Source organism: Bos mutus, chromosome 13 (genome assembly GCF_027580195.1).
Source record: "Bos mutus isolate GX-2022 chromosome 13, NWIPB_WYAK_1.1, whole genome shotgun sequence".
Classification (NCBI taxonomy): domain Eukaryota; kingdom Metazoa; phylum Chordata; class Mammalia; order Artiodactyla; family Bovidae; genus Bos; species Bos mutus.
The window spans coordinates 21,030,488-21,058,440 of record NC_091629.1 but is presented as its reverse complement, the minus strand read 5'-3'; the positions used below and the strand labels follow the sequence as shown (position 1 = coordinate 21,058,440).

At 40.8% G+C, this 27,953-nt stretch overlaps 1 protein-coding gene across 1 annotated transcript in view; it reads left to right on the top strand.

Annotated features, from left to right (window-relative positions):
- Positions 1 to 6,010: 6,010 nt before the first annotated feature.
- Positions 6,011 to 27,953, top strand: part of NCOA3 (nuclear receptor coactivator 3) — a 123,158-nt gene continuing 101,215 nt past the window's right edge. Inside the window, 1 exon segment of the mRNA XM_070381082.1 lies at positions 6,011 to 6,164. The gene's annotated coding sequence lies outside the window, so the exon portion shown is untranslated.

Sequence of the window (27,953 nt, the reverse complement as noted above, 5' to 3'; positions counted from 1 at the left end):
TGGCTAGTACTATCATTTTTTCTGCTATAAGTTCCACCTACTCCCCCTCACCCCCACCCAACATTCAAACCTGTTATTTTTATTTTGGAAAATTTCAAGTCTACAGAAAACTTGCAAGAATAATGAATAAGTACCTATGTACCTCTGAAACTAGATTTACTAATTGATAAAATTTTGTTTCATTTGCTTATGTGCACTGTGTGTGCATTTGTGTGTGTGTGTGTATGTGTGTGTGTGTTTTTGTATGTGTGTGTGTGTGTGTGTGTGTGTGTGTATTTGTGTGTGTGTGTGTTTGTGTATGTGTGTGTATGTGTGTGTGTGTGAGTGTGTGTGTGTGTATTTGTGTGTGTGTGAGTGTGTGTATGTGTGTGTGTGTATGTGTGTGTGTGTGTGTGTGTGTGTCCCCTATCTGAATCATTTGAGAATAACTTGTAGGAGGCGACTCATCACCCTGGTAGTGTGTTACTTGCATATTCAACACGTGACCCAATTGAACGTAGACCAGTTGAACAAATTCCTCTTTTAAAAAAAATAATTATTTATTTATTTTTTGCCACGTTGGGTCTTCACTGCTGCTCGAGGACCTTCTCTGGTTGTGGTGAGCAGGGGCTAACTCTTGGTTGCGGTTTGCAGGCTTCTCATTGCGGTGGCCTCTTCTGTGGCATAGTGTGGGCTCTCGGGCATACAAGCTTCAGTAGTTGTGACAAGCCATCTCAGCAGTTATGGTGCGTGGGCTCGGCTATCCTGGGGCATATGGAATGACACCAGGGATGGAACCTGGGTCTCCTGCATCGGCAGGTCGATTCTTAACCACTGGAACACCAGAGAAGTCCAACTTTCTCTTTTTTGAATTTGAATCTCAGAACAGGGTGATAAGAAGATGAGATAAAATGATTGATCTTCTCTAGATTTACTGCTGGTCACAGATAAGATGTTCAGGATCTTTGTTTCCCCTAGCTTTTGACATTTCTGGGCCTGATGCTCCAGTTGTTGCTTTGATTCTGTGAGTTCTTGTATATCATTTTACTACCTTCCAGAGTCTGTAGTTGTTGCTGGCCACCCAAGAACCCTGGCATAGCTGCCCTTGAGGAAGTGAGCCCCCACCCTGGGAGCATGCAGGAGAGGCTTTGTGTAATCAGACATGTCATAAGGAGAGTCTCTTAATTTTTGGAGGTCTTTAGCTACATGACATTCTAATCCCATTTGCACCAAATTTATGCTTCTGTGTCCACCAGGCCAAACAATTTTATTGGAGTAATTTCAGAATTTGAGACTACTCTTCTTGCCTAGTGAAAGTTCTCAAGCACGATTCAACAAAAGTCCACACATGTAGACTATTTGAGTTATCGTTGTTGTATAATAAACCACTGGAAACTTTAGTGGCTTAAAGAACAACCATTTTATTATCTGTCATGATATTGTCGGAGAAGGCAATGGCAGCCCACTCCAGTACTCTTGCCTGCAAAATCCCATGGACGGAGAAGCCTGGTGGGCTGCAGTCCATGGAGTCGCTAAGAGTCAGACACGACTGACAGACTTCACTTTCACTTTTCACTTTCATGCATTGGAGAAGTAAATGGCAACCCAATCCAGTGTTCTTGCCTGGAGAATCCCAGGGACAGGGGGAGCCTGGTGAGCTGCCATCTATGGGGTCGCACAAAGTCGGGCATGGCTGAAGCAACTTAGCAGCAGCATGATATCGTAGGTTGATGGGGCTCAGTGGGTGATTTTTCTTTTCCAGATCTTGTTGATGGGGGCTGTAGGGACTGGAATGTGCAAGAAGGCTGACTCACATGGCTTTTGCCTGGGTCTTTTGCTGGAGCTGTTGACTGGAGTGCTTTAGTTTTCTTTCCCTTGGCTTCTATATGTGGCTTGGCTTCCCACAGCATGGCAGCTAGGTTCCAAGAGGAAGGAAACGGAAGTTGCCAATCTTCTTGAGGCAGGCAGATGTTCTGGTAGCACCTGTCACACTTATCCCTGCTGACCTGGGGCTGAGGGTCTCATTGCCTTGTATGAAGGCAGGGCAGGGCAGAGACAGTGAAACAGGAGGGAAGACGGCAGAGCATATCCTTCAAAAGAATTACAGCCATAGGACAGGACAAAAATTGATTAGAACCAACTAGGTCCAAGATGGCAGAAGATTTGACTTCCAGTATACACTGAGCCTCATCATATGCTCATTCTAACACTTTTGCATGCTAAATGCCACACCTACCAGCACCATGATATTTCTGAGGCTAACCATAAAAGGCCTAAAAAGTGGACAGTGGCCCAATTCCTTGAAAACTCCACCCCTTTCCTGAAATAGTTGGACTAATCCTCCCACTCATTAGCCTATGAAATTACCCAGCCCATAAAAACTAATCATCCTGTATTTCAGGGTCTCTTTTCTCGTGAGATGGCCCATACTCTGTGGAGTGTATTTCTTTCTAAAGAAATCCACTTCTCACCTATCACTTTGTCTCTCACTATATTCTTTCTGTGACGAGACATAAAGAACCGGAGCTTCGGGACTTTTATGTGATTCAATCGCTAAGACTCCACACTCCTGATGCAAGGGTCCTGAGTTTGAACCCTGGTCAGGAAACTAGATCCCACATGCATCAAGGAAGACGGAGGTGCCACAACTAAGAAGATCCAGTGCAGCCAATTAAATTGAAAAAAAAAAAAAAAAGACAACGACAACAAAAACAGCCTGTGCGTCATTAAATCCTGAGACCAGGTGTGTGATCTCAATGAAAAGACAGTGGGTTCAGGCTGGGTTTGAGTCCCAGTCTGTTGTGCAGTTTCACCACTGTAACACGTTCGGGTTGGAAGTGACATAACTTAAAATATGTTTTTTCAAAGACCCCTCTAGCGACTGAGTGGGGAATGAATGGCTTGTGTGTGTTCAGTTGCTCAGTCATGTCTGACTCTTTGCAACCTGATAGGCTGTAGCCCACCAGGCTCCTCTCTCCATGGAATTATCCCGGCAAGAATACTGAAATGGGTTGGCATTTTTCCCTCCAGGGGATCTTCCTGATCCAGGGCTCAACCCTGTATCTCCTGTGTCTCCTATAAGGGCAGGTGGATTCTTTGCAGCTGAGCTACCTGGGAAGCCTGAGGAGTGGCTTATAGGATGACTAATGACAGGCAAGGAGAGCAGCTGGCTGCAGTTGTGCAGGTGAAAGGTCACCCGGGGTTGTCTTATTTCATCTCTGGAATCTTAACATGTAACATGGGACTTGGTATCTGATGCTTGATGAGGGGGTGAATGCATCTATGCAGTAAGTATTCAGTTCAGATCAGTGGCTCAGTCGTGTCTGACTCTTTGTGACCCCATGGATTGCAGCACGCTATACTATTGCTAAGCTCTGTTGTGAGTGCTGAGAGAATATGTCAGAGAACAAAACACCCAAAAACTCTACCTTCATGGAGCTTTCAGTCTAGTGGGGAAAAGATATAATTAGCATTAAAACCAAACAAAATTCCATGGTGTTTCTGATGACAGAAAGTGTTGCAGAGAGAAATGAAGCAAGGAAGAGGAGTAGGGAAATCTGGGATTGAAGTGGGTGGGAACTTAAAATAGAGAAAACAGGGAAGGCCTCCCTGAAGCACTGACATTTGAACAATGACTGTGGGGGAACTGAGAGAGTGAGTGATTTGGATTTTCTGGAAAAAAGTGAACGAGGCAGTGTTAGTGTTACTTGCTCAGTCGTGTCTGACTCTTTGTGACCCCATGGACTATAGTCTGCCAGGATCCTCTGTCCATGAAATTGTCCAGGCAAGACTACTAGAGTGGGTAACCTCCCCTTCTCCAAGGGATCTTCCTGACCCAGGCATTGAACCCAGGTCTCCTGCATTGCAAGTGGATTCTTTACCATCTGAGACCAGAGAAGCCCAAGGAATAGCAAATGCAAGACCTTTGAGGCCAGAGTGTGCTAGGTATGTTGGATGGACCCCAAAGGAGTCCAGTATTCCTGAACTACAGTAACGAGTGGATGAGAAGTGGGTGATGAGCTTAGAAAGGGGTGGGGAGGGCAGAGTCAGGTTTTATGGGGCTTTGCAGGTGACTGCAAAGAGTTTGGAAGACAAACCTCAAGTGACTTAGTTTTTTTAACCAGGATCCCTCTGGCTGTTGTATTGAGAAGAGACTCCAGGGGAAAAAGTAGAATGGACGCAGGGAGAACAATGAGAAGGCTCCTGCAATAGACCACGATGCAAACGGTGGTGTATGGAAGCAGGCAGAAGAGTGAGAAGGCTCCAGGAATAGTCCAGGTGGCAAATGGTGATGGTGGAGCTAGCCAAGTGGTTACTTATTTCATTCTGCTGCTGCTAAGTCACTTCAGTCGTGTCCAACTCTGTGAGACCCCATAGATGGCAGCCCACCAGGCTCCTCTGTCCCTGGGATTATCCAGGCAAGAATATGGAGTGGGTTGCCATTTCCTTCTCCAATGCATGAAAGTGAAAAGTGAAAGTGAAGTTGTGAAGTCACTCAGTCGTGCCTGACTCTTAGCAACCCCATGGACTGCAGCCTACCAGGCTCCTTCATCCATGGGATTTTCCAGGCAACAGTATTGGAATGGGTTGCCATTGCCTTTTATCCTCAGTTCAGTTCAGTTCAGTCGCTCAGTCGTGTCCGACTCTTTGCAACCCCATGAATCGAAGCATGCCAGTCCTCCCTGTCCATCACCAACTCTCGGAGTTCACTCAGACTCACGTCCATCGAGTCAGTGATGCCATCCAGCCATCTCATCCTCTGTCATCCCCTTCTCCTCCTGCCCCTAATCCCTCCCAGCATCAGAGTCTTTTCCAATGAGTCAACTCTTCACATGAGGTGGCCAAAGTACTGGAGTTTCAGCTTTAGCATCATTCCTTCCAAAGAAAGCCCAGGACTGATCTCCTTCAGAATGGACTGGTTGGATCTCCATGCTCAAAACATGTTTTATTTTTATTATTATTTTTTGCCGTGGACCGTTTTTAAAGTCTTTGTTCAATTTGTTTCAATACTGTTTACGTTTTTTTTTTTTTTTTTGGCTGCAAGGTGTGTGGAATCTTAACTCCCTGACCAGGGATCGAACCTGTACCCCCTGCATTGGAGGGCAAAGTCTTAACCACTGGACTGCCAGGGAAGTCCCTCAACGTATTTAATACTGGTTCAGTATTATTATCTATTATATAGTCTGTATTAAAATTTCCTCCAAGGTCCTTTTTACAATAAACAAAACCTGGATCCAGTCAAGGTCCACCGTTTGCCTTTGGTTTTTATCTTTCATGCTGTGGTATTTTTGAGTCCAGGCTTGGTATTTTGTAGCAAGCCCCACATTCTGTATTTGCTTGCTTTTTGTTTTTAGTTATATTCAGGTTAGCATTTTTTGGCAAAAATACTACGGAGGGGGCGTTATGTTTTTCCTATTGCATCATATCAAAAAACATATACGTCGATTTGGTCCATTATTGGTGATGCCATGTGAGAGTGATTGACTTGATAGCTTGGTTAAGGTGCTGTCTGCCAGATGGCCCCAGTGCAAAGCAAGCTCCTCCGTTTTGCAGGTGATGAGTACTCCGTGGGATGATACTTTGGGACTGAATATACAGTAAATGTGCTATTGCCCAATAACCTTTCATCCAGTGACTTTATCATCTAATGAACAGCCCTGTGCCTTCCCACCTTGCGCCTGTCTGCTCCTTTGAACACAGGCTAAGAGTGGTCCCTAAGGGATGCTTGTTTTGAGGATCAATGCCTGGCATACAATAAACGCTCCATAAATGTTATTTATTACTGGACGAAAACAAGTATGAAAAAAATTAAGGGCCAGGCTAGGGTTGCACTCCGTACTCCCGGGGTCCGGGGCAGCTCCCAGGCGGTAAGTCAGAGACAGAGGCCCTGACGTCCACGCGGCCACGCCCTCGCGCCGCGGAAGCCAGACCGGGCGGGACCACCCAGCGCCCGGGGCCGCGCAAGGCCCCCTGGGACCGGTAGTGCTGGGCGTGGCCGCAGGACTACATGTCCCGTCGGCCTCCGCGCCGCGGCTCCCGGCGGCGGCCGGTTCAGCCCCTTCACAGTGACGGCGGCGGCCGCGGCGGCTGAGTCGGTAGCGGCGGCGGCGGCGGCGGCGGCTGCTGGCTGAGGAGCGGCGAGTTTCCGATTTAAAGCTGAGTTGCGAGGAAAATGGCGGCGGGCGGTGAGTGGAGATAAAGGAAGAGCGGCGGCGGGCGAGCGGGTGGAGGGCGAGGCGGGGGAAGGAGGGCGAGTCCCCCCGGGCTGCGGCGAGCTCGCGGCTCCGGCTCCGCGGAGGCGCTGAGGGGCGCGCTGCGCGAGGGGCGCGCGGGGACACTTTCGGGGTGTCGGGGCCGCGCCGCTCTCCCGCAGCCTCTGGGCGGCCCGCGGTCGCGGGAAGGGTGTCGAAGCTGGGCGGCAGCTAGCTTGAGGGTGCGAGGGGGGGCGGTCCTCGCGCCGAGGGGGTCACTCCGAGGAGTTTGGGGGAGACCGCGGGGGTCCACTTTTTCCTCCTGTCCCTGAAGTTTTACCCTCTTGCAGCCCTCGGGGTGCTTCTGAAAGCTCCCCACGACCCCCACCTCCCGCCGCCTCCGTGTCTCTCGGTTCTTCAAAGAAGTAGAGGGCGGGGGGAAGCCGCACTGCTCCCCACTCAGCCCCAGCCCAGCCTCCGAGTGGTACCGAGAAGCGGCTGGGATTTTGCTGCCGTGTTTCCTCCTGCACTTGGGGCGTTTTAAGTATTTTTAACCCAGATTATCTGTGGGATTTCCATTTTGGGCACGGATAGATTCTCAGCAGTTTTTCTCAGTAAAAAGGCATTTTTGCTACCTCTGGTGTGAAGGCTGGGAAATGGCAAGTGGAAGTTAGTGAATTAAATTTGGGGCTGGGCTGTCTTTATCATTACTCTCCCACCCCCTCCCCCCTTTTCCATCTCTTATCTTCCTACGTACATTGACTCAATTTGTGATGGTTTAGAGAAACTGTTGGTTTTGCACATGCTTTAGAAAAGCAATCCACGAGTAGTTGGGAGGGCTTAGTTGCTTCCTAGGCAGTTTGAGGGCACTCAGGGTGGAAAAGTTCACCAAAAGAGCAGTTGTGAGCGGCAGAGAGCATCGTCTCGAAATCTCACAAGCAGGAGGAGTTCGGGCTTTTCAAATGGAAAGACAGGGAAAGGTCTGAAATTCTCCTGAAGTAGAAACTTTTTTCCCCCTCCCGAATATGAAGACTTCCTTCTTGATCGTTGTGAACAGCAGCGCTTCAAAGCCAACCTGTTTTTGTTATTAAGCCTGTACCGTAAAGAAACAGGAAGGCGAGTACCAGCTGTCTTGCTGCAGTGGTTTGAAATGGAGTTGAGTGAGATGAGTGAGAGTGCTAGTAGTATTGAGTGAGATTGCGGCATCTCCTCGGTTCAGAAGCCTGGGCTCAGATCCGGCTTACTGGTCCCTGGCTGCAAAAACGCTTCAGTATTTGTTGCAGCAGGTTGTTTAGAGGATGATGGAAGAAACAAAAAAACTTAAGTCTTGTGATTGCCGCCTAAACCAAAATGTTAAATAGAAATCTGTAAGTTTTGTGAAAGGTGCTTTCTTGAAAACACATTCAGTTGTTGCTTGTTTGCTTAGTATAGGTTATGCCCCATATAACTGGTCTCGGGACTACTGGGAGGGTACAAAAACATTGAAAATGAGCCTCTCTCCTAATCTAAACCCTCCAGTTCCCATTTCCAGGAGGCAACACCTCTTACTGGTTTCTGGAGTATTCTTGGTGTTTGGAATAATTATTTTGAGAATTTTCGTTTGAAACACACTCCCGTTGGATAGCAAAAGCAGGGAAAGAAAATGAACCAAAGAAAGGGAAAAATGGGTGGGAATACAGTTTCCTTTTTACTATCTTCAACAATTGTTGTTGACCACTAGAGAAGCTCTTCCAAACTTACTGTTTGTGTTGCCTTATCTATTAACACCCTTAAGGAAATAACAATCTGTGGGTCTTCAGGGTGAAGAATCCTGCCAGGGTTCATTGTTTGTATGTAAGATGAAGCCTCCGTTTGTAACATGTAAAATGATACTGAACACTAGCTTCTGTCACTGGAGGTTGCTTCAGGTTCTGCATTTAAATGAGCAGTAATCTAGATTGCCAGCGATCCCAAATTATAGGGGAATTTTATGTATCGATAGAAATGACTTAATTGTCCAATTAGCATTTTTAAAAAGGCATATGCCAGCTTTTGGTACATAGAAGAACGTTTTGGACGTGAGCATTATGGACTAAGTGGGAAGCTGCATTTGTAGAGCAGTTATCGGAAATATGTCTACCTTAAAATATTCTTTCACTCCAGAAGCGTTGAAAATGCATAACAACCCTAGCATAATTAACAAGATTAAAAAAAAAGTTTTAGGATGGTAGTTTTAAATTTACCAACACTAACAGTTCATTAGAAAAATGATATTAAAGACTAGGGGATTAATGACTCTATTAAATACACATTTTGAAAGTGAATATTCTGTGCTTTTTTTGCCAAGTAGAAATTATTTCTGTACATTGAAGCCCGCACCCCGCAAATAAGCTAGAATTCATTCAGTACAGAGTGAATGTTCTATAGGACCCTCGATCCTTTTTCTAGGAGACATGTAAATAAAAAATAATTTTTGAAATGATTATGTACCAGTACCTTCTTGATTGGTCATTTGAAATAAACTTTCTGTGTCAGGTATGTCAGGGACATATTAAAGATAAAAAGTTTTATTTTTTCTTTTAAATTCGGTCCTTTGAGCGTTAGCAGTATGATTCTAGAAAAGTTCCTATTGATTTGGAGACTAGTAGGTTTTTGAGAAGTCTCTTAAAAGAATGACTTAACATTTTAGTTTGGACAATAGGATAGGATAAAAAAACACAAACTACTATTGTCCTATGCCTTACCGGTGTTAAAGTAAATGGCTTTAGGGTTTCTTTCTGCATTTTTTTTTTTTTTTTTTTTTTTTAGACTATATAATTTTGAGCCTTGGCCAGAGGATGTGGACAACTTTTGAAAACTTTTAATTTGTTGCAAGTTTAGAATGAATATAGCCTCTAGTGATGATAGGCAGCCAAGTGATCACAGTTTAACAGTTGTTACTCTTTAAATGCTGCCAGGACTAGAAAAAAGTTGCTGATCGTGATTGAAGAGGAGCTGCAGTTTCTTGAAGGTTAAACCAGGGAGTACCTATCCCAGTTTGGTTTGAATTCACTGTATTCTGTGGTGTAGAATATTCCTTTTTTTGCTTTATTGAGTGGTTAAAGCTTTGGGAGCAGGAAATTAGTATTGGAAATGTTTGTTAGCTTTTCTTTTTCCTCATAATTCAACACATTAAAGTGATAGGTCTGTCTGTAGATTCTCAGGCATAGCATTGAGGTTGAGTGCTGCAGTAAAATGTGGGCATCTTCTTTCATTTTATGAGTGCTTTTTGGGGTGGGGGAGGGGATGACAAGATGAACATTTCACTTAAGGTGGAGGAGGGGCTCTGTTGTAATGAGGTTTAGTCTTTCACTTTATTAATGCTAGGTAAATTCATTTGGCCCATTGGTTTTCTGACAGGGTTTCTGGGAAAAGATTATTTTGAGTTAAAGATGCAGTTTAGCTAGAGCTTAAACTTATTTTCAACTTCCTAACAAATGGTGGAATTGACTTGAGTTTAATCGCCTTTCCCTTTCCTACCTTCTGGTGGAGAGTTGTTAAATGAACAGGAAAATGGCCAGAAGATACACAGCGGGAGTTGAACGGAAGGCCTGCAGTGTCTAGAAGGCTGATTTAGCCCCAAACTGGATGATCTTCTTAGACCACATACTGCCAGTTCCCAACTCTGTCAGGGTTAAACTCAGTTTGGTAGTTTCTTTGGCCTAGATCAGGTGACAGGGGGGCAGTAATAAACTACCTGTGGAGTAAATGTTGTGGCTTGGAGGCAAAGGAAAGAAGCCTGACCTGACTGGCAGAGAGGCTTCACCTATTTCGAAGAATAGTGAGCTAGTGTTTCCGTGTTTGTCCTTTTCCTCTTTTTCATTAGGAATGTCTGTGTCCTATTTTTTCTTTTCTGTTAATATTTTTAATTGATGTGTTCTACCAAAGAGTGTGACTTTGTGTTCACCTATGAAGGAATTCTTTTGAAATTTTAATTTAGTTAGAGCTACAGGTGAGGGTTCTGAAACTCTACTTTTTGGAAAGTAGGCTGACTAGATTGCTAAATTTAACCTTTTCATCATGCACAGGATGAAGAGAGAATTTTGGCCCTGGTAGCCCATAGTAATAGGTAATCTAGTGCTCCCTGGGGCTTTGCTTTTGGTGGCTGTGGCAGCTGAGTAGGAGTGGTAGATGGATAGATGGGGGAAGGACTGCAGAAGTCAGCATAATCCTCAATTAGGATAAGCCTCATGGTTAATTGAATGTTGAGTGTACAGGTTAAATCCCATTATAACAAACTCCAGGGGACTGGCTAAATTATTTTGTTGTACTGGGATTCGCTTTATTGACTAAATAAATTGAAATAAATAATTTGAAATAAATTGGTCTTTATATTTTTGTTAGAGATGCTGGAAAGATTTTTGTTTGTTGTTTATGGCACACTGTGTATTGTAAAAGTTGGGAAGCTGTTGTGTGAGCCCGTGTGTGTTTGTTGTCTCACCTTCATTTTTAATGCTTTTGCCTTTAAAAAGGAAGGAACCCTTGGTGAGCTGAGCAGATAATTTGTCCCCCATACTCCCCCCATGTCTCTGTCTAGAGTAACTCCATTAGTTTATCTCAACAACCAAAAAAGTTTATTAGTGAGTACTACTGCCATGATCAAAGTGTGGTGGGAGGAAATGGGAAATCCCCCAGGTTTCCAGGTGACTGCTGCTGGTAATTTTTTTCTGCCTCTGAAAACTTAAAAAAATAAAATTACTTCATTTTCGTGTGACCTTTTCTTTGTCAGTAATAATTAAGGTAACCCTTTTTTGTTCAGCACAGTGTAGTTTGAGATCTTTAGATTTCTATATGGTATTATTTGAAAGAACACATTGGTAAGCTAATCTTTAAGATGCTTCCATATAAATGTGGAATCTTTCAGAAATAGGATTAATACACATATGAGAAAAATACTATTCTTAAATCTTTGCCAGAAATATGCTTTTTTTTCTTTGGTATTTGTCAAACTTGAGGCATTTACATCCTCCTTTCATATCTAAAGCTAGCATTTTTAGTTTGCTGAGAGCTTTTTGATTGGGTGCAGCAAGACATTTTTGAAGTCATTCTTTTAAATAGATGTCCCATGAAGGAGGGAAAAAATCTGAAAGAGGGAATTTCAAAGCAACCCAAGCGGTGTTTTCAAAGTTCTCAAGTCTTGAGAATAATGACTGACTAGTAGGCAGGAAGCCTCAGTTGTATTGTGGTATTGTTCCTCCATCTTGTGCATTTGAGAACTTGAGTACAAAAGAGGAGAAAGCTTGGGGAAGGGGAAGAAAAGGTTTTAACATGCAAGAAAAGGGGAGGGGGGAGACTATTAGTGTAAATGCTCTTTGCTCTTCTGTTTAAGTGAAATCTAAAACCAAATTTTACTTTGAGGGGAAATATTTGTTTATCAAAATCTGAAGGTCTAAAATTGCTATAAATGATAGTTGATATTGGTGGAAAAGAGCTGTGCGATCATATGCTTAGGTTTAAAACAATTTTAACTAGGGAAAAAACCCTACAGGTGCAAGAAAAACCTTTAAAAATATCCCACTTTGTTACTTGAGTAGTGTCATTTGTTAGCTTGTTACTTTGAAAAGAATAGTACCAGTGAAGAGTTTGAGAATAATTTGGAAGTTTGTAGTCCTTGAGAGCAAATTGGCCTCTTCAGGTGCAAAGAGATGGAGTCTGTGATCTTCCAGGGTTCCTTATATTAGAAAATCTTATAAACTTAATACATCATATAAATATGGAGAATGGCCTTAATTTTTTTTTTCCCCCCAAATATTAAATGGTTCGAGCACTTTGTGCCAGATAATGTGCAGATACAGGTTTCTTTGCTGACTCAAGAGTTTGGGGACAGGAAGAGTTTGAGATCTTGACTTCACCCTAGTGATATATGCCACAAGGGCAAAATTTGTGTGTGTGTTTGTGTGTGTGTGTGTGTATGGGGTGGGGCAGGGAGGGAGAGACTCTTCAAACTCTTCCTTCTAGTGTAAGAAAATGAAGTCATATTTTCTTTACTCCCAGTAAAGCTGTCATCAGTGAAATGGATTATTGAATTTAAGTCACTCTGTAGCATAGCTACATCAGCTTGGTTTTGTTTCTAGATTGAAATTTGGCAGCTGTATTCAAAACTGTTTTAAGGATCACCCAGTTTTCTCTGAAGCAGATTGTGTCTAAATTTAGTCTACACACTCTCTGCTCCATCCAGACTCATCTCTCTCTTCTTTTTTTTTTAACCTGCCTGGTGGTGGTGGTTTTATGACAATACTTTCATCCAAGAGAGTTGGTTCCTTTGCTGTTAGAGCAAGTATATGGCTGCATCTAGGAAAATCTTAACTTCACCAGGGAGCAAAATAACTCCACACGCATGGTGCATCTCTTGGGAGGGTCAGTGGTATCTTTTCGTAAGAGACAGGACTATTACTATATTAAGTTTTAAAAATAATTTCATTGGGAATCAGTAACATTAATTCAGGAGGCTGCTTTCAGAGTGCATAACCACATCTAGAATGGTGGAAGCCTTAGGTGTATGAGCCCCAAATTAGGCGAACCTAAAATCATGAACTTGCCCAGTAACCTTCCATCTCCCTTTTTAAACCATATACAAAATGGCTCCCACATGTGACTTTTAAAACTGACTTTCATAGCACCATTTTCTTACTTCTGAGGCCTTAAGCTTCAATCATCTTTAATTGGCCACTGCTTGGCTGCTGCGCGCTCCCCCATAAACACACATACTTAAACACTGTTTATTAAGCTTGTACTATTTAAGGCACTGTGAGAGTTAAAAAGGTTTTGACCTCCAAGTGCACACAATCAATCAGGTATTCACATCACTTCACAACAAGGTAATCTATTTTGCCTGTAAAGATCTTGGAGAAGTTCGGAGGAGGAAAGGTGATCAGGAGGCAGGGCTTTGAAAAATGACTATGATTTTTATTATGGAGAGAGCACAGTTCCTGTTGGTGGGAAATGGTTAGCAAGCGTGAAGAGGTAAAACATTTCAAGACTTGATTATTTATTTATTTGGCCGTGTCCTGTGGCATGTGAAATCTTAGTTCCCTGACCAACCCTGGCCCTCTGCATTGCCCCCTGAGTTTTAACCACCAGACTGCCAGCAAAGTTGATTATTTTAAAATTCAGTTACGGTGTTGAATAAATGCTTTTGGTTTTGCAGAATCCTCTTGATGTATTATTCTTAAATATATTTTCATTCCAATTTCTAAAACTAGTCCAGGCCCTAGGTTACTATAATACTTTTCAATTAGTCTCTACCCTTTCCCTAATCCGATTTTTCTGCCATTTTACACTTTTTAAACATTTTGAACACATTTTTTTCTAAAAAATCTGCAGAGTACAACCCAAATTCCATAACCTAATACTCAGTTCTTATCATAGCCTTTTTTAAAAAAACTGTCTTTTCCACTTTTGTTGCTGCTTGTTTTAGTCATGCTATTTTTTTTTTTCTCTGTCTTTCTCCCATGCTGTCTAGTCTGGTCATAAGGCCCAGCCTAGAGCCTGTCTCATTTCAGTAAATTTCCCAGGCTACCACAACTGAAAATATGATTGTTCGTTCCTGACATGAATCTTAGTTAACTCCTTCCATGTATAGGAATCCGTATTCATTGATTGAGAGGACAAATTCAGTCAGATTGTCTATGCTTTGAGATAGGGACTGTACCTTTTTGTAAGCGTTTAAAATCCTCTTTTCAATTATATTCATTTTAAGTCCCCCCAAACGTTTGGTGTTTGAATGTGGAAGTTTCCAGAGTTCAACTCTAAATCTGGTTTTCTACCTGGAAATTGAGATAAAATTAGTGTCTTTGGGCTTTGCTTGGGACTTAGGTCTCCCTCGTAGAGTTGGCCCCGATGAGTCTTGTCTGGGCTTTAAAATGCCACATTCCTGTTTGCCACTTGCTCGTGGCCTGGGCGGACGGTTGTGTAAGTTGCTTAGATGTTTTCATCCAGTACCCCTGTTCTTCAAAGAATTGTGCTAAATGTTGTGGGCTTTAATATCCCTTTGTGATCTAGGAGTTTATAATGTAGATGAGAAATGAGTGTAATTGAAAAAACATAGCTGCAGCAACATAAATAAGTGGCCATTTTCAGCTGGAATTGGTAGGGAAACCTCATGCAGGAGATGGAGTCGATCTGAAGGGAACTCATTACTGCTTATAATCTCCCTTGCCCACCTCTTTTATTCTGTGGTGCTTACTTAACATAAAATTATAATGTTTAAAAAATTCATTTAAAAAAGTGTATGTGAAAAAGTACAAGTAAGGGTCCTGGTACCCTAGGTCTTTGGTCATTATAGCTACCCCCTGTCTCCCTTAGGCTGCTACTGTTAGAGGATATTCTATACTTTTGCTTACAGCTGTCTCTCTAGTTTCTATTTTTCTACACCACCCCCGCCCCGGGGATTGAACCCAGGCCCTCGGCAGTGAGAGGATGGAGTCCTGACCACCAGGGAATTCCCCATATCTGTATATCTTACACTTTAGTTGCTGTTGTCTTTTTTTGCTGTCTCTCTTTAGTTGCTAAGTGGTGTCTGACTCTTGCAACCCCATGGATTGGAGACTGTCAGGCTCTTCTGTCCATGGGATTCTCCAGGCAAGAATACTGGAGTGGGGTGCCTTTTTTGCTCTACTTCCACCCTTTTACCCCAGTAGAATTCTGTTCCCTGCGTTTTTTTTTTTTTTTTTTTTGTTCCCTGCGTTCTGATACAAATTAGCTATAAAAGATAAAAACTGCCATTTATCAGGAACCTGTGTGCCTGCACATTGTTGTGTGCTTAATGTACATGATCTCATTTAATAGTTTGGGTTTTTCTGTTTAGAGCCCTTTCTCCTTCTTCAAATGAAGTCTTACACAAAGCCTTATTCAAAATAGAAAAGATGAGTCTTTTAAAATTTATTTTCTAGGTTGAAATTTAAACTGTTTACTGGTTATAAAGGCAGTGAAAATGAAACTTGTGATGAGTATAAAATTTGAAATTGGGTTATGAAGAACTATTATGGGCCTAAATCTTATCTCTGCCTCGAGTTCATTTCTGTATTAAAAAAATTCCAACTCATACATGGATATAGTTGCTGATGGTCTCAGTTCAGAAATATTTTTAAAACTATGTAACAGGTGCACATGGGCAGATTTGCAAGGTACCAAACGGGTGTACAGTGGAAAGTGAGGCGCCTTCCTCAGCCGTTTGCCAGCCATTTCACTGTCCCCTGCCCAAAGGTGGCCATTGTTACTCTAGGCATATAAATGCATGTACTTGAAAAGGTTTAAGCTTGATGAATTTCTCCTGTATTTGGGGGTAAACTTTATATTGAAGTGTAACATCACTCAGAAAAGTGCACAGTACAGTCTGATAAATTTTCATAGAATGAACACACCTATGTAACTGGCGCTTAAGCCCTATTCTGGACTGTGTATACTTTTTAAATGATCTTGAAGAGGTTTCATATCTGTTTTTATAGCTACTGATTTCTTTCTAAAGGTTACACAGTACTCTGCTGTATGGATATATATCATAATTTATCCAACTTCCAACTGTAAGTGTATTCATACATACTTCTTTGTTCCCATGTTTTGTTATAAAGTATATAAAAATTTGTGGTTGGAGAATGTTACTTTAAAGATTATGAATTTAACTTTTTATAGATACTGCAACTTACTCCCTTTAGGGGTATCCATTTACCAGTGAAGTGCCTGTTTCCCTCATCTCTGAGTAGTATGTTGTGGTATCAAATTTTTTAATTTGAGAAATTTAAAATGTTTCATGTATTTACTCTAGTGCTTTTTTTCCCCTTTTAACATAAAAATATAAAAATTAAAAATTAAGTTAGGATATCAAACTGGTGTGTGTGTGTGTGTGTGTATGTGTATATGTGTGTATGTTAGTCAGTTAGTCATGTCCAACTCTCTGCGACCCCATGGACTGGGGTCCTCTAGGCTCCTCTGTCCATGGAATTTTCCAGGTAAGAATACTCCAGTGGTACTTCCCTGGTGGTTCAGTGGTTGAGAATCTGCCTGCCCATGTAGGAGGACATGGGTTCAATTCCTGGTCTGGGAGGATCCATGTGCTGAGGAGCAGCTGGGCTGGTGCACCACACCTACTGAAACCCAAGTGCTCTAGGGCCCTCTCGCCATAATTCCTGACGCTTGAGAACCCTAGAGCCTGTGCTCTGCAACACAGGGAAGCCACCACAGTGAGAAGCCCTCACACCACAACTCGAGAGTAGCCAGCCCCTGATCGCTGCATTAGAGGGAGCCTGTGCAACAAAGACCCAGCACAACCAAAATAAGTACATAAATAATACATAAATAATTGGGGGGGGGAGAAAAAAAAGAATACTGGAGTGGGTTGCCATTTCCTTCTCCAGGGGATCTTCCCAACCCAGGGATTTAACCTGGGTCTCCTACATTGCAGGCAGATTCTTTACCATTTGAGTTAGCGTAGATTAATGAGGTGATAGACTATAATATGTTGTAACTATATATATTTGTTCCTTTTAGTATATTTGAAGATGTTTAAAAGGTGCCTAGATAACATTTGGATGTGCTCTTTTAAATTTTAGAAATCTGCTTTCAGTTCAGTTCAGTCGCTCAGTTGTGTCTGACTCTTTGCGAGCCCAAGGACTGCAGCACGCCAGTCCTCCCTGTCCATCACCAACTCCCGGAGTTTACCCAAACCCATTGAGTCGGTGATGTCATCCAACCATGTCATCCTCTGTTGTCCCCTTCTCCTCCTGCCCTCAATCTTTCCCAGCATCAGGGTCTTTTCCAGTGAGTCAGCTCTTTGCATCAGGTGGTCAAAGTATTGGAGTTTCAGCTTCAAACATTAGTCCTTCCAGTGGACACCCAGGACTCATCTTTAGGATGGACTGGTTGGACCTCCTTGCAGTCCAAGGGACTTTAAAGAGTCTTCTCCAACACCACAGTTCAAAAGCATCAATTCTTTGGTGCTCAACTTTCTTTATAGTCCAACTCTCACATCCATACATGACTACTGGAAAAACCATAGCCTTGACTAGATGCTTTATTGAGGTGTAATTTTCTTATAATAAAATTCAATCATTTTAAGTGTGCAGTTTGAGTTTTGATGGGTGTAAACAGTTTTACTGTCACTACAATCAGAATACAGAGGATTTCCATCACCCCAGAAAGTTCTTGCTCATTTGCATTCAGGCTTCTTTAGGGTTTTGTGTTCAATCATCCACTGTTCTGCTTTCTATCACTATAGTTTGCCATAACTTTCCTTTTTTCTTGCATTTTTATTCCAACTTTGAGGTGTAATTGACAATTGCATATATTTAAATTGTGAGATTTGGGTTTTGATGTATTAATAAATGTGTCTACCCATGAACCCACTATAATTACATTTAGTGGAAGTATCTGTTACCTCTGAAGTCCAAAATCTGATCCCTCCTGAATTCCTTTGTAATCCCTCCCTCCCCCATTTTCAGGCAATTACTCATCTGCCTTGTGTCACTGAAGATTAGCTTTATTTTTGAGAGCTTTTTATAAATGAGTTATATATACAATATGTACTTTTTCTTTAGTGGCTTCTTTCACTTATAGTGATGTTGAGATTTATTCATGTTGCATATATTAATAGTTTCATTTCTTTTTATTGTCTAGTACTGTTGTGTTATATAGGTATATCACTATTTATCCATTCACCTATTGATGGACATTTGGGTTGTGTCCAGTTTTTGGTTATCAGAAATAGAGCTTTAAAAAAAAAAAAAAAAGAAATAGAGCTTTTATGACATGTGTGTTGCAAGGCCTTGTGTGTGCACAAATACTTTTATTTCTTTTGAGTAAATGTCCAGGAATGGAATGTGTGTGTCCCCCCCCCGCCCCCCCCCGCCCCCCCCCCCGCCAATTTTCCAAATACTGTTTATTTCACTGAACCCGGGGATGGGGAGAAGGTATGTGAAAGTCTGGGATGCCAAGCCTAGCAGTGTGTAACATTTAAAAATTTTAAGAAACTGCCACCTGTCTCTCAACATGATTGTACCATTATATATTTTTCCCAGCAGTTTGTGATAGTTCAAGTTGTTTCACATCCCCACCAGCACTTCGTATGGCCAGTCTTTTTAATGTTAGCTATTCTAGTGGGTATGTAGTGGTAGCTCATTTGTGGCTTTGAGTTTTTTAATGATTAGTGATGTTGAAAATATTTGCACCTGCATACTTACCATTGGTGTATCTGTTTTGGTGAAGTGTCTGTTCATATCTTTTGCCCATTTTTAAGTTGGGTTTATCTTACTGAGATATAAGACTTCTTTTATTCTAGACCCCTGTAATGAAAAGGACATCTTTTTTTTTTTTTTTTTGGGTGTTAGTTCTAAAAGGTCTTGTAGGTCTTCATAGAACCGTTCAACTTCAGCTTCTTCAGCGTTACTGGTTGGGGCATAGACTTGGATTACCGTGATATTGAATGGTTTGCCTTGGAAACGAACAGAGATCATTCTGTCATTTTTGAGAATGCATCCAAGTACTGCATTTCGGACTCTCTTGTTGACCATGATGGCTACTCCATTTCTTCTAAGGGATTCCTGCCCACAGTAGTAGATATAATGGTCATCTGAGTTAAATTCACCCATTCCAGTCCATTTCAGTTCGCTGATTCCTAGAATGTTGACATTCACTCTTGCCATCTCCTGTTTGACCACTTCCAATTTGCTTTGATTCATGGACCTGACATCCCAGGTTCCTATGCAGTATTGCTCTTTATAGCATTGGACCTTGCTTCTATCACCAGTCACATCCACAGCTGGGTATTGTTTTTGCTTTGGCTCCATCCCTTCATTCTTTCTGGAGTTATTTCTCCACTGATCTCCAGTAGCATATTGGGCCCCTACTGACCTGGGGAGTTCCTCTTTCAGTATCCTATCGTTTTGGTGATGGACAGGGAGGCCTGGTGTGCTGCGATTCATGAGGTCGCAAAGAGTCGGACACGACTGAGTAACTGAACTGAATTGATTCTAGACCCAAAGCCTTTTTTAGATATATATTTTAGAAATATTTACTTTTAGTCTGTGGTCTGCTTTGGAAGAGCAGAAGTTTTTACTGTTACTGGCATTCAGTGTATTGATTTTTGTGTTGTGTTTGAAAAATATTTGCCAAAGATTTTTCTCATTTCCCCCCTAGAAATTTTATAACTTTAGATCTTAAATTTAGGTCTGTAACCTATTTGAGTTAATTGTCTTATATGGTGTGAGATAAGGATGAGGGTCATATTTTGGTATATTGTATTGAACTTTTCCAGCACCATTTGTTGAAAAGATTTTACATTCCCCATTGAATTGACTTGGCACCTTTGTTGAAATTCAGATAGTCAAATAAATATGTGCAGGTCAATTTTTGAAATCTCTTCTGTTCCATTGATGCATATTTCAATCTGTCTGTACTCAAGCTTTGGAATCACATAGGGGAAGTCCTCCAGCTTTTTTTTCCCCCAAATTATTTTGGCTATTCTGGGTCCTTTGCATTTCTATATATTGTTAAACTCTTGTTGATTTCTGCAAAATGTCTGTTGTGATTTTCATTGTGATTGCATTGAGTCAGTTGATCATTTGGGAAGAATTGATTTCTCAGAATACTGTCTTCTGTTCTATGAACATGTTATATATCTCTCCACTTATTTAGGTCTTCTTTAATTTCTCTTACCAGTGTTTTGTAGCTATCTGTGTACAATCTTATAAAAGCTTTTATCACTGAAACATGTATATGTGCCTAAGTTTTTTTGTTTTTGCTACTCCTCACGGCACGTGGGATCCTAGTTCCGCTGCCAGGGATTGAATTTGTGCCCCCTGCAGTGGAAGCATGGAGCCTTCTCCACTGGACTGCAAGGGAGGTCCCTAAATTTTATATTTTAAAAATGTGATTGTAAATAGTATTTTTAAAATTTCAACTTTCAATAATTGGTGTATATAAGTATCATTGAGTTTTGTATATTCACCTAGTATCTTGCCACACTCGTTTTAGTAGCTTTTAGATAGTTTGATTAGGAAGATTTTGTACATCATTGATCGTGTTGTTTCTGAATAAAGATAAGTTTTGTTTCTTCTTTTCCAAGCAGTATGTGTCATCTTCTTTTTCTTTTGGCTTTACTGTAATGGCTAGTGCTTCCAGTAGAATGTAGGGATTTTGATTTTGATTGCATTGAACCATTTGACCAATTTGATTAATTTGGGGAGATAACTTTGTCTTGTTCTCAGCCTTAGTGGGTAAGTAGTCGCTCTTTCACCATTAAGTAAGATGTTTTAAAAAATTTCTATTGGAGTATTGTTGATTTACAGTGTTGTGTTAGAGTCTGCTGTACAGCACAGTGAATCAGTTTTACATATATCCACTCTTTTTTAGATTCTTTTCCCATATAGGTCATTACAGAGTATTGAGTAGAGTTCTCTGTTCTATACAGTAGGTTCTTATTAGTTTTCTATTGTACATACAGAAGTGTGTGTGAGTCTCAGTCTGCTAATTTATCCCTCCCCTATTCTTTTCCCCTTGGTAACCATAAGTTTGTTTTCTGCATCTGTGACTCTGTTACGAAATAAGTTTACTTGTACCATTTTTTTAGATTCCGTGTGTAGTAGCATACAATGTTTGTCTGACTACTTCACAAAGTATGACTATCTCTAGGTCCATCTGTGTTGCTGCAAATGGGATTATTTCGTTTTTGTTTTTTTTTTTCCCCCCATGGCTGAGAAATATTCCATTTAGAATATGAAGAGCTGCTGGGAAATATTTAAGGCAAAAGGAGATGGGGGGTGGCACAGGATAAAATTGTTAGATAACATCAATGACTCAATGAATGTGAATTGGAGCAAACTTTGAGAGATAGTGGGAGACAGTGGAGCCTGGTGTGCTGCAGTCCATGGGGTTGGAAAAAGTTGGACATGATTTAGTGACTGAACCAACAACAAATATTCCATGGAATATATGTGCCATATCTTTATCCATTCATCCATTAATGAATATTTATGTTCCTTCCATATCCTGGCTATTGTAAATAGTGCTGCAGTAAACATCGGGGTGCATGTATCTTTCTGAATTATGGTTTTCTACAGATGAATATCCAGGAGTAAAGATGTTAGTTGTGCTGATCTGTTTTATATCAATATAGCTTCCCCCTCTCCCCATTCTTGTGTTGAATTTTAGGAGGTCTGTTTTTTGATGCTTTTAATGTATATTCTGGATATACATCTTTTTATCAGATGTTTTCCTAATACTTTGTACCAGTGTTCCAGTCTTTGGTGGTACAGATCTTTATTAGTTGTTAGCAATGTCTTTGTATTAATGCTCAAGTTTTTGGTCATATGTATGTTTTGGGGGATAGCAAGCGTTTCAAAGCTTGAGTAACAGTTACACAGCCATGTATTATAGATCCCATTTCTTAGTTCGTATAAATGCAAAGAAGCAAATTGTTAACCTGGGCCATATCAGTTCTTAAACATAGAAAATTATTTGCCACTGTATTGAAGTATTATAAGTCATTTTTCATTTTTAGGTAGTTTGGAACTAGATCTTTTTACCTCTTTAATAAAAATGAAACAATAAATCCTTGTTTATATTCTCATTTATTTTTACAAATTAAGATGAAAGCATCAAATATTTTGGTCTGGGATAATCCTAATGAGAAGGTGCCAAGAACTCTGAATCTCACCTGTGAGGCTTGTCATTGTTCTGTCTTTAATCCTTACCGAAAAACCCAATCTTCATGGCTCACCTTAGTTTGGAATATATTGCTTTTTCACCAAGCTATACTGTCTGTCTTTTCAAGGTTTCTGTGCCTAACTGTTCTACTGGTTGTGTTAGCTTTTGAATGCCTCCTCTCTAAGCTTATGATCAAATATCAGCAGCTTCACAATGTGCTATTTTTCACATTTAGTATTTATATTACATTATTGTAACCTTAAATCACCTCAGTATCTTCCTGGGCACTTTTTTTTCTTACCAGGATAGAGTGACACTTTAATTTACTTACCAGTTCCCTTACCCTGATTTGAAGATAAGTATTTTAAATCTTTTCTGATTTTGATTTATTCTTTCTGTCATGCTATAACTTTGGAATGTTTTGCAGTTTACATTTAAGAAGGCTTATTTTAAAAAGCCAGTGGAAATTTCCAGCTTAAAAAAAAAATCCAACTACTGGTCTAATAACTGCTTTGCAGGAAGAAAGAAATATGAAACAGAACCGCAGACATTCTGGATGTCAGCCTGTGAAATTTTCCACTATTTCCCATAATAACATGCAGGCATGCTTATACTGCTGGATTCAGTGCCACTGCAGTTGCACTGTGAGTGGAATTTGAAGCTACTCTATCAATGATAAAATGGCATCCGGCCAGCTTTTAGAGAGCAGTGCATACATTCATGCAGTATACTGTATGTTTCATCTCTGCCTGAATAGTGTGGCTATGACACTGAACTTGCAAAGTTATTTAGAAATCTTGATTTCAAAATTTCCGTTCTAGGCGAATTTTGATTTTTAAATGTTCAGTAGGTATATTACACTTCTGAGAATACAGATTTATAAAATTCTTTTAGTCACAATATTTGTAAAATTTTATTTTAGAGGATTTTATACTCTGTTGAAGAATGCTCAGAAAATTAAAACAAAAGTTTAAAAAATTTTCTCAAGCTCAGTATTTGGTGTGACTCAAGAAAGACTTTAGTCTGTATTTCAGGTTCCTTTTAATCTTTTCAAAGAACCAAGGAGGCCTTACATTAAAACTAATAATTATGTTTTTATTTTGCTATTTCAAATGTAAAGGCTAACAGTTATACTCTTTTCCTAATGAGGGAAGTCCAGGTCGCCCAGTTCTATAAACTGGTGAAGCTGAATGACGAAGAGTAAATTGCAAATGCGCTGTGATTGCCCACTTCTGCCTTTTTTCACCTCTTTCATGGCAAATGCCTCACAGTGGTATTAAGGAATGAAATTGAAAAATTCAGATTTTGTGAATTTAAATTCCCCACTTCTCCAGTGGGGAATTTGAGCATTCAAAGTGATGCAACAGATGTACATACATATCTTTGTATGTTTTAAGACTTGTAAGTCACATTTTGGAAATAAAGACATATGACATGTATCTTTTTCAGAACTGTTGGCTCTTAGGTTTAAACAGGAACAACTTTGTGACATAGCAGGGGCCTCCACCCCAACCTGTGGCCTGCTGCTCTACCTTATGCTGTCTCTCCCTTCCTCCTGACCTCTCCTGTGCCTCTAACCCTTCTCCTGTCCTCTTCATGCACTTCCTCTTCTCAGCCCGCATTCCGTCTCCGGCTATTCGATCCCTTTCCTCTCAGCCTAAACCTTCTTCTGGCCCGTACCCTTTTTTCCTTTGTCAACTTTCCATCCTTCAGGTCTGTCGCTTTTTCTAATTGCTCACTGTTAACCAGATCTTTTCTTTATCTTTGGAAGGCTTCTTTGCTCCAAGCTTCTCTGCTTCTGTCAGATTGATTTTCTTTTAGTTTCTGAACCATGAAACACACATGTCCTCACACTTTCCCGAATCCTTGAACTCTTATTTCTGCCTTCATGTTTCAATTTATTTTACAGAGATTTATTGAGTGCTAGCCATGTGTTGGGCTTTTCCATAGATGTTCAGGATATACTAGTGATCAGAATGTCTGTGGGGGAAAAAGGACGCATAAGGGGACTGGAAGCTGGTGTGTATGTTGTGTTGTGGGGCTTGCATTTTAGATGGATGGATAGTCATGGTGACCTTCTCTGAGAAAGTGATGTTTGAGTAGAGTCCAGAAAGTAAGCCTTGTGAGTATTGGTAGAGTGGGGAGCACTGGTGTGGAGGGAGCAGCTAGTGGGAAGGCCCTTTGGCGGGAGAGTGTTCTTAGTGTACTTGAGGGAGGTGGCCAGTGTGCCAGAGCACTGTGAGCAAAGGAGTAGAGTCAGAGAAGATCGAGAGGTGACAGTGGGACCTTGTAGGCAGTGGTGACGCTTTGAGCAAAGTGGGAAACCGCTCCAGGTGTTCTGTGTTTTGGTATTCCAAAAAGATCTTTTGAGCATTGTTCACCCCCTTCCACTGCTTTTTTTTTTTTTTTTAAAGCATTTTGTTTTTTAAATTATAAAAGTAATTTTATACTTATGTGGAAAATACAGAAAAATACAAAGGAGAAAGCTTTACTTTATCAAAGAACAAATATAGATTACCAGTATACCTCATCATCCATTATTGAAGGTTTTGTGTGTCTCTTCCCACTTGTTTTTCTTTGTGCTTGTGCGTGCATGCACGCCCACACATACACACACACACACACACCCACCCGTGCCTCCTGCACTGTGGGGTTTTAGTGGAGAGCAAATAAACTGAGTTAGGCTTTACAGAGATTGCTCCAGCTGCTTTGTGAAAAGTAACCTATAAGAGAGCAAGAGGTAGGGAGACCTCTGAAGGGGTGTTCCAGTAGTTCAGGTCCCAGGAAAAGTAGCTTGGACTTCAGTGGTGGCAGAGGAGGTGATAGGAAGTGATCAAATTCTGCATATATTCAAAGAGAAAGCCAACAGAATTTTGCAATGGATTCAGGGTGGGGCCATGGCAGGGTCGGGTGGGGCCTGGTGAGAGAGAAGGAGGGGAAGAATCAGGGGTGACTCAAAAGTTTTTGGCTTAAGCTACTAGAGACCTTTGGTTTTATTTTTCTTTCTTGTCAAACTGCCCATCCAAGGTTCAGTTCTGGCTTCTTTATTATGTGTTTTTCTTGTTCATTTGAACTCATGATTACTTCTTTCACCAAGCCTCTAGTCTGCTCTGCCCAGCTTGGCGCTTGGAATACACCACAAGATGCTATATATAACAAATTGTTTCATTAGAATTAGTCTTCCTAACTAGGTAGTGAGCATCCTTTTACTGGATTGTGCTGAATTTATGCAGTGTGCTCTGAGACTAATAACTTTCTGAGTACTTTGTGGGCATTCAGTAGATGTTGTTTAATTGTATACTCCACAAGCTTGAGAGCAGGATATGAGGAAAACCTTAAAGTAAATGCCTGCTTTAGCTGTACTTTGGTATACGGGCATCTGCAACGCCCCCCCCACCTCCCCCTTCCCCTTTTTATTTTCTTTTTTACTTCTAACATCTGTTCTGGCTTTTCTTCTTTTTCCCAAACCTTTACTTAAATAATGTGTGTGAAAGGGTCTCAGTTGTGTCCAGCTCTTTGCAACACCATGGACTACACAGTCCATGGAATTCTCCAGGCCACAATACTGGAGTGGGTAGCCATTCCCTTCTCCAGGGGATCTTCCCAACCCAGGACTTGAACCCAGGTCTCCACATTGCAGGTGGATTCTTTACCAGCTGAGCCACCAGAGAAGCTCTTACTTAAATAAGGGGGAAAAAGTTTGGATGCCCTGCTTTGTTTCCAGGACTTCATTTTGTGTTTCCGCTAAGATTTTTCTCTAAAGAAAATGTAAGCAGTGTAGTGTTGCCTAGAAGTATTGTGTTTTAGTGTCTGTCTTGGTTTGCTTAGCTTTTTCAATTTTGGAGATAATCTGTTAACTCATTTGTGCTTTTGGCTTTCCTTCTTGTGTCACGGAAAATAGAATATGAACTCTCTGAGGGCTGGTAGTTAGTTATTTTGTTCACTGCTAGATCATTAGTGCTGAGAATGGTGGCAGGCACGTAGTTGGTATTCACATATTGAATGAATTCAGAGTAGCAGTAGCAACAGTTCCTATTTATTGAGCATATACTATACGCCAAAGTGCTAGGTGCTCTGAATGGATTAGGGGGCATGTACATCTTAATGCTGAATGAGTTTCCGATCCACACGTTGGTGTTTGAATGAGTATGACGGAGGAAGAGCAGATGCCAGTTGTTACCGGATTTAACCGAGTTTAAGATGCCATGGTATACAATGTGTTATTCTACCTACCAGTACTCAGAAAAGGTAAAACTGCCGATTGTGGGGTGTGGTCAGTAGCACATTCTGATTTCAAAGGTGTGAAAACAGGAAAAAAAAATCTTAAGAATTTCTATTGTAAGTCAACTATACCTGACTTTAAAAAAGTGAAAAAAATCTAAGAATCTTTAAAATAAGGCATACCAGCTGTAATACTCAATGTTGGATTTTACATAAACCCTCATTTAATGATCATAGAGTTAGGTAGGCATTATTATTCTTATTTTAGAGATGAAGAAGCTGAAATTTATGCGATATGTTCATAGGTTCTCAAGCTAGAGGATCCAGATTGAAGCCATGGCCTTTTTACCACCCCACATTGCTTCAGGAGTCAGGGCAGCAAAACAGTACATTGGCCTGTCAGCTCTGGCTGGAAGGTTCTTACTTGGCCTGGCTTTAAATACTTTCTTAATGTGACTGATTTTTTTTTTTAAATAAATAAAAACTTTGTATTTAATAAGTGCCAGCTACTCTGTTTGTATTTTTGAAAGTGAAAGACGTTCAGTTGTGTCTGACTCTTTGCGACCCCATAGACTGTACAGTCCATGGAGTTCTCCAGGCCAGAATACTGGAGTGGGTCACCTTTCCCTTCTCCAGGGGATCATCCTGACCCAGGGATTGAACCCAGGTCTTCTGCATTGCAGGAGGATTCTTTACCAACTGAGCTATCAGGGAAGCCCTGTTTGTATTTTTATATGGATACAAAACAATATAAGGCCTTATCTCTTTCTCTCAAGGAATTTATATACAGTCTATTTGGGGAGATGAGAAATAAAAACATGAAAGTTAGATAAGCAGAGAAGATTTAAATAACATTTCAGAGAATAATGAAAGAGGTTTAACAAGGCAGTGCAGGATTAATTGCTAAATAAATTGTACAAATAATTGCTTTTTTTAGTTCAGAGGAAGGGGAGATGGCTTGAGGCTGGAGTAATCCAGGGAAGGATTTAAATGAATTCTTGGGAGATAGTTTCAGTTAGTGAGATTATTTATTTACTTTAACATTGTATTAATGTTTGTTACAAATGGAATTCTGGACTGTGGAACATGAGGAACTTTGGTACATTAAGTTTTTTCTGTCTATATGAGAGCAGAGGAACTGCCTGCCATAGAAAAGTACAAGACATCATGTGGTGTCAAGTAGATAGGCAAAATACTCACTAAGAAGGGCCTTTGGGTGAAAAAGAAGGAACTCCCGAATGCCTTGTGTGCCATGCCCCTCTTACCACATTTTTACAATCCGTTGCACTTTCTGAACTATCACTGAGGTACTTTCTGTGGCTCTTAGAGTTCGTGATGAACTTCTGAATATTGGAAGCGAGCGTTGATGTCCTTTATGTTATTCATATTTCTTGTATTTTGAAATAGGAGCTCTTAGTTAAAGACTCACAGCACATAAAGAAGAGTCCACTATGTTTCCGGAGGATATGATTGGCAGTGTTTCTGGTTACATTCCTGAATCAGACATGGAACTCGACATTAGATTGTAGAGTGTGTTATTACTTGTTTTACAGACTAGTCAAAAGCAAAACAATAAAGGCTTGGAAAGCAAGAGAACTGTGTTTTGGATCTTGTTGGTAGTCTTGGCCATTTTATTTAACCTTCCTCGTTAGGTCACATGTAAGATTCTTTCCCTATTTTTTTAAGAACATTTTTTTCTTACTTTTTAAATAATTGGTAATATATATAGATGGCTAACAAAATTCAAACTTTTCCAAAGCATATGAAGGTTCCTTTCACTTTCTTTTGTTTCCTAATTCCTTTCTCAGAGGCACTCACTGTTACCATTTCCTTTTGTATATGTTTACGACATATCTATGTATCTTTAGAATTTACATATTTACTGTAAGCACATGGAGTAGCATTGTT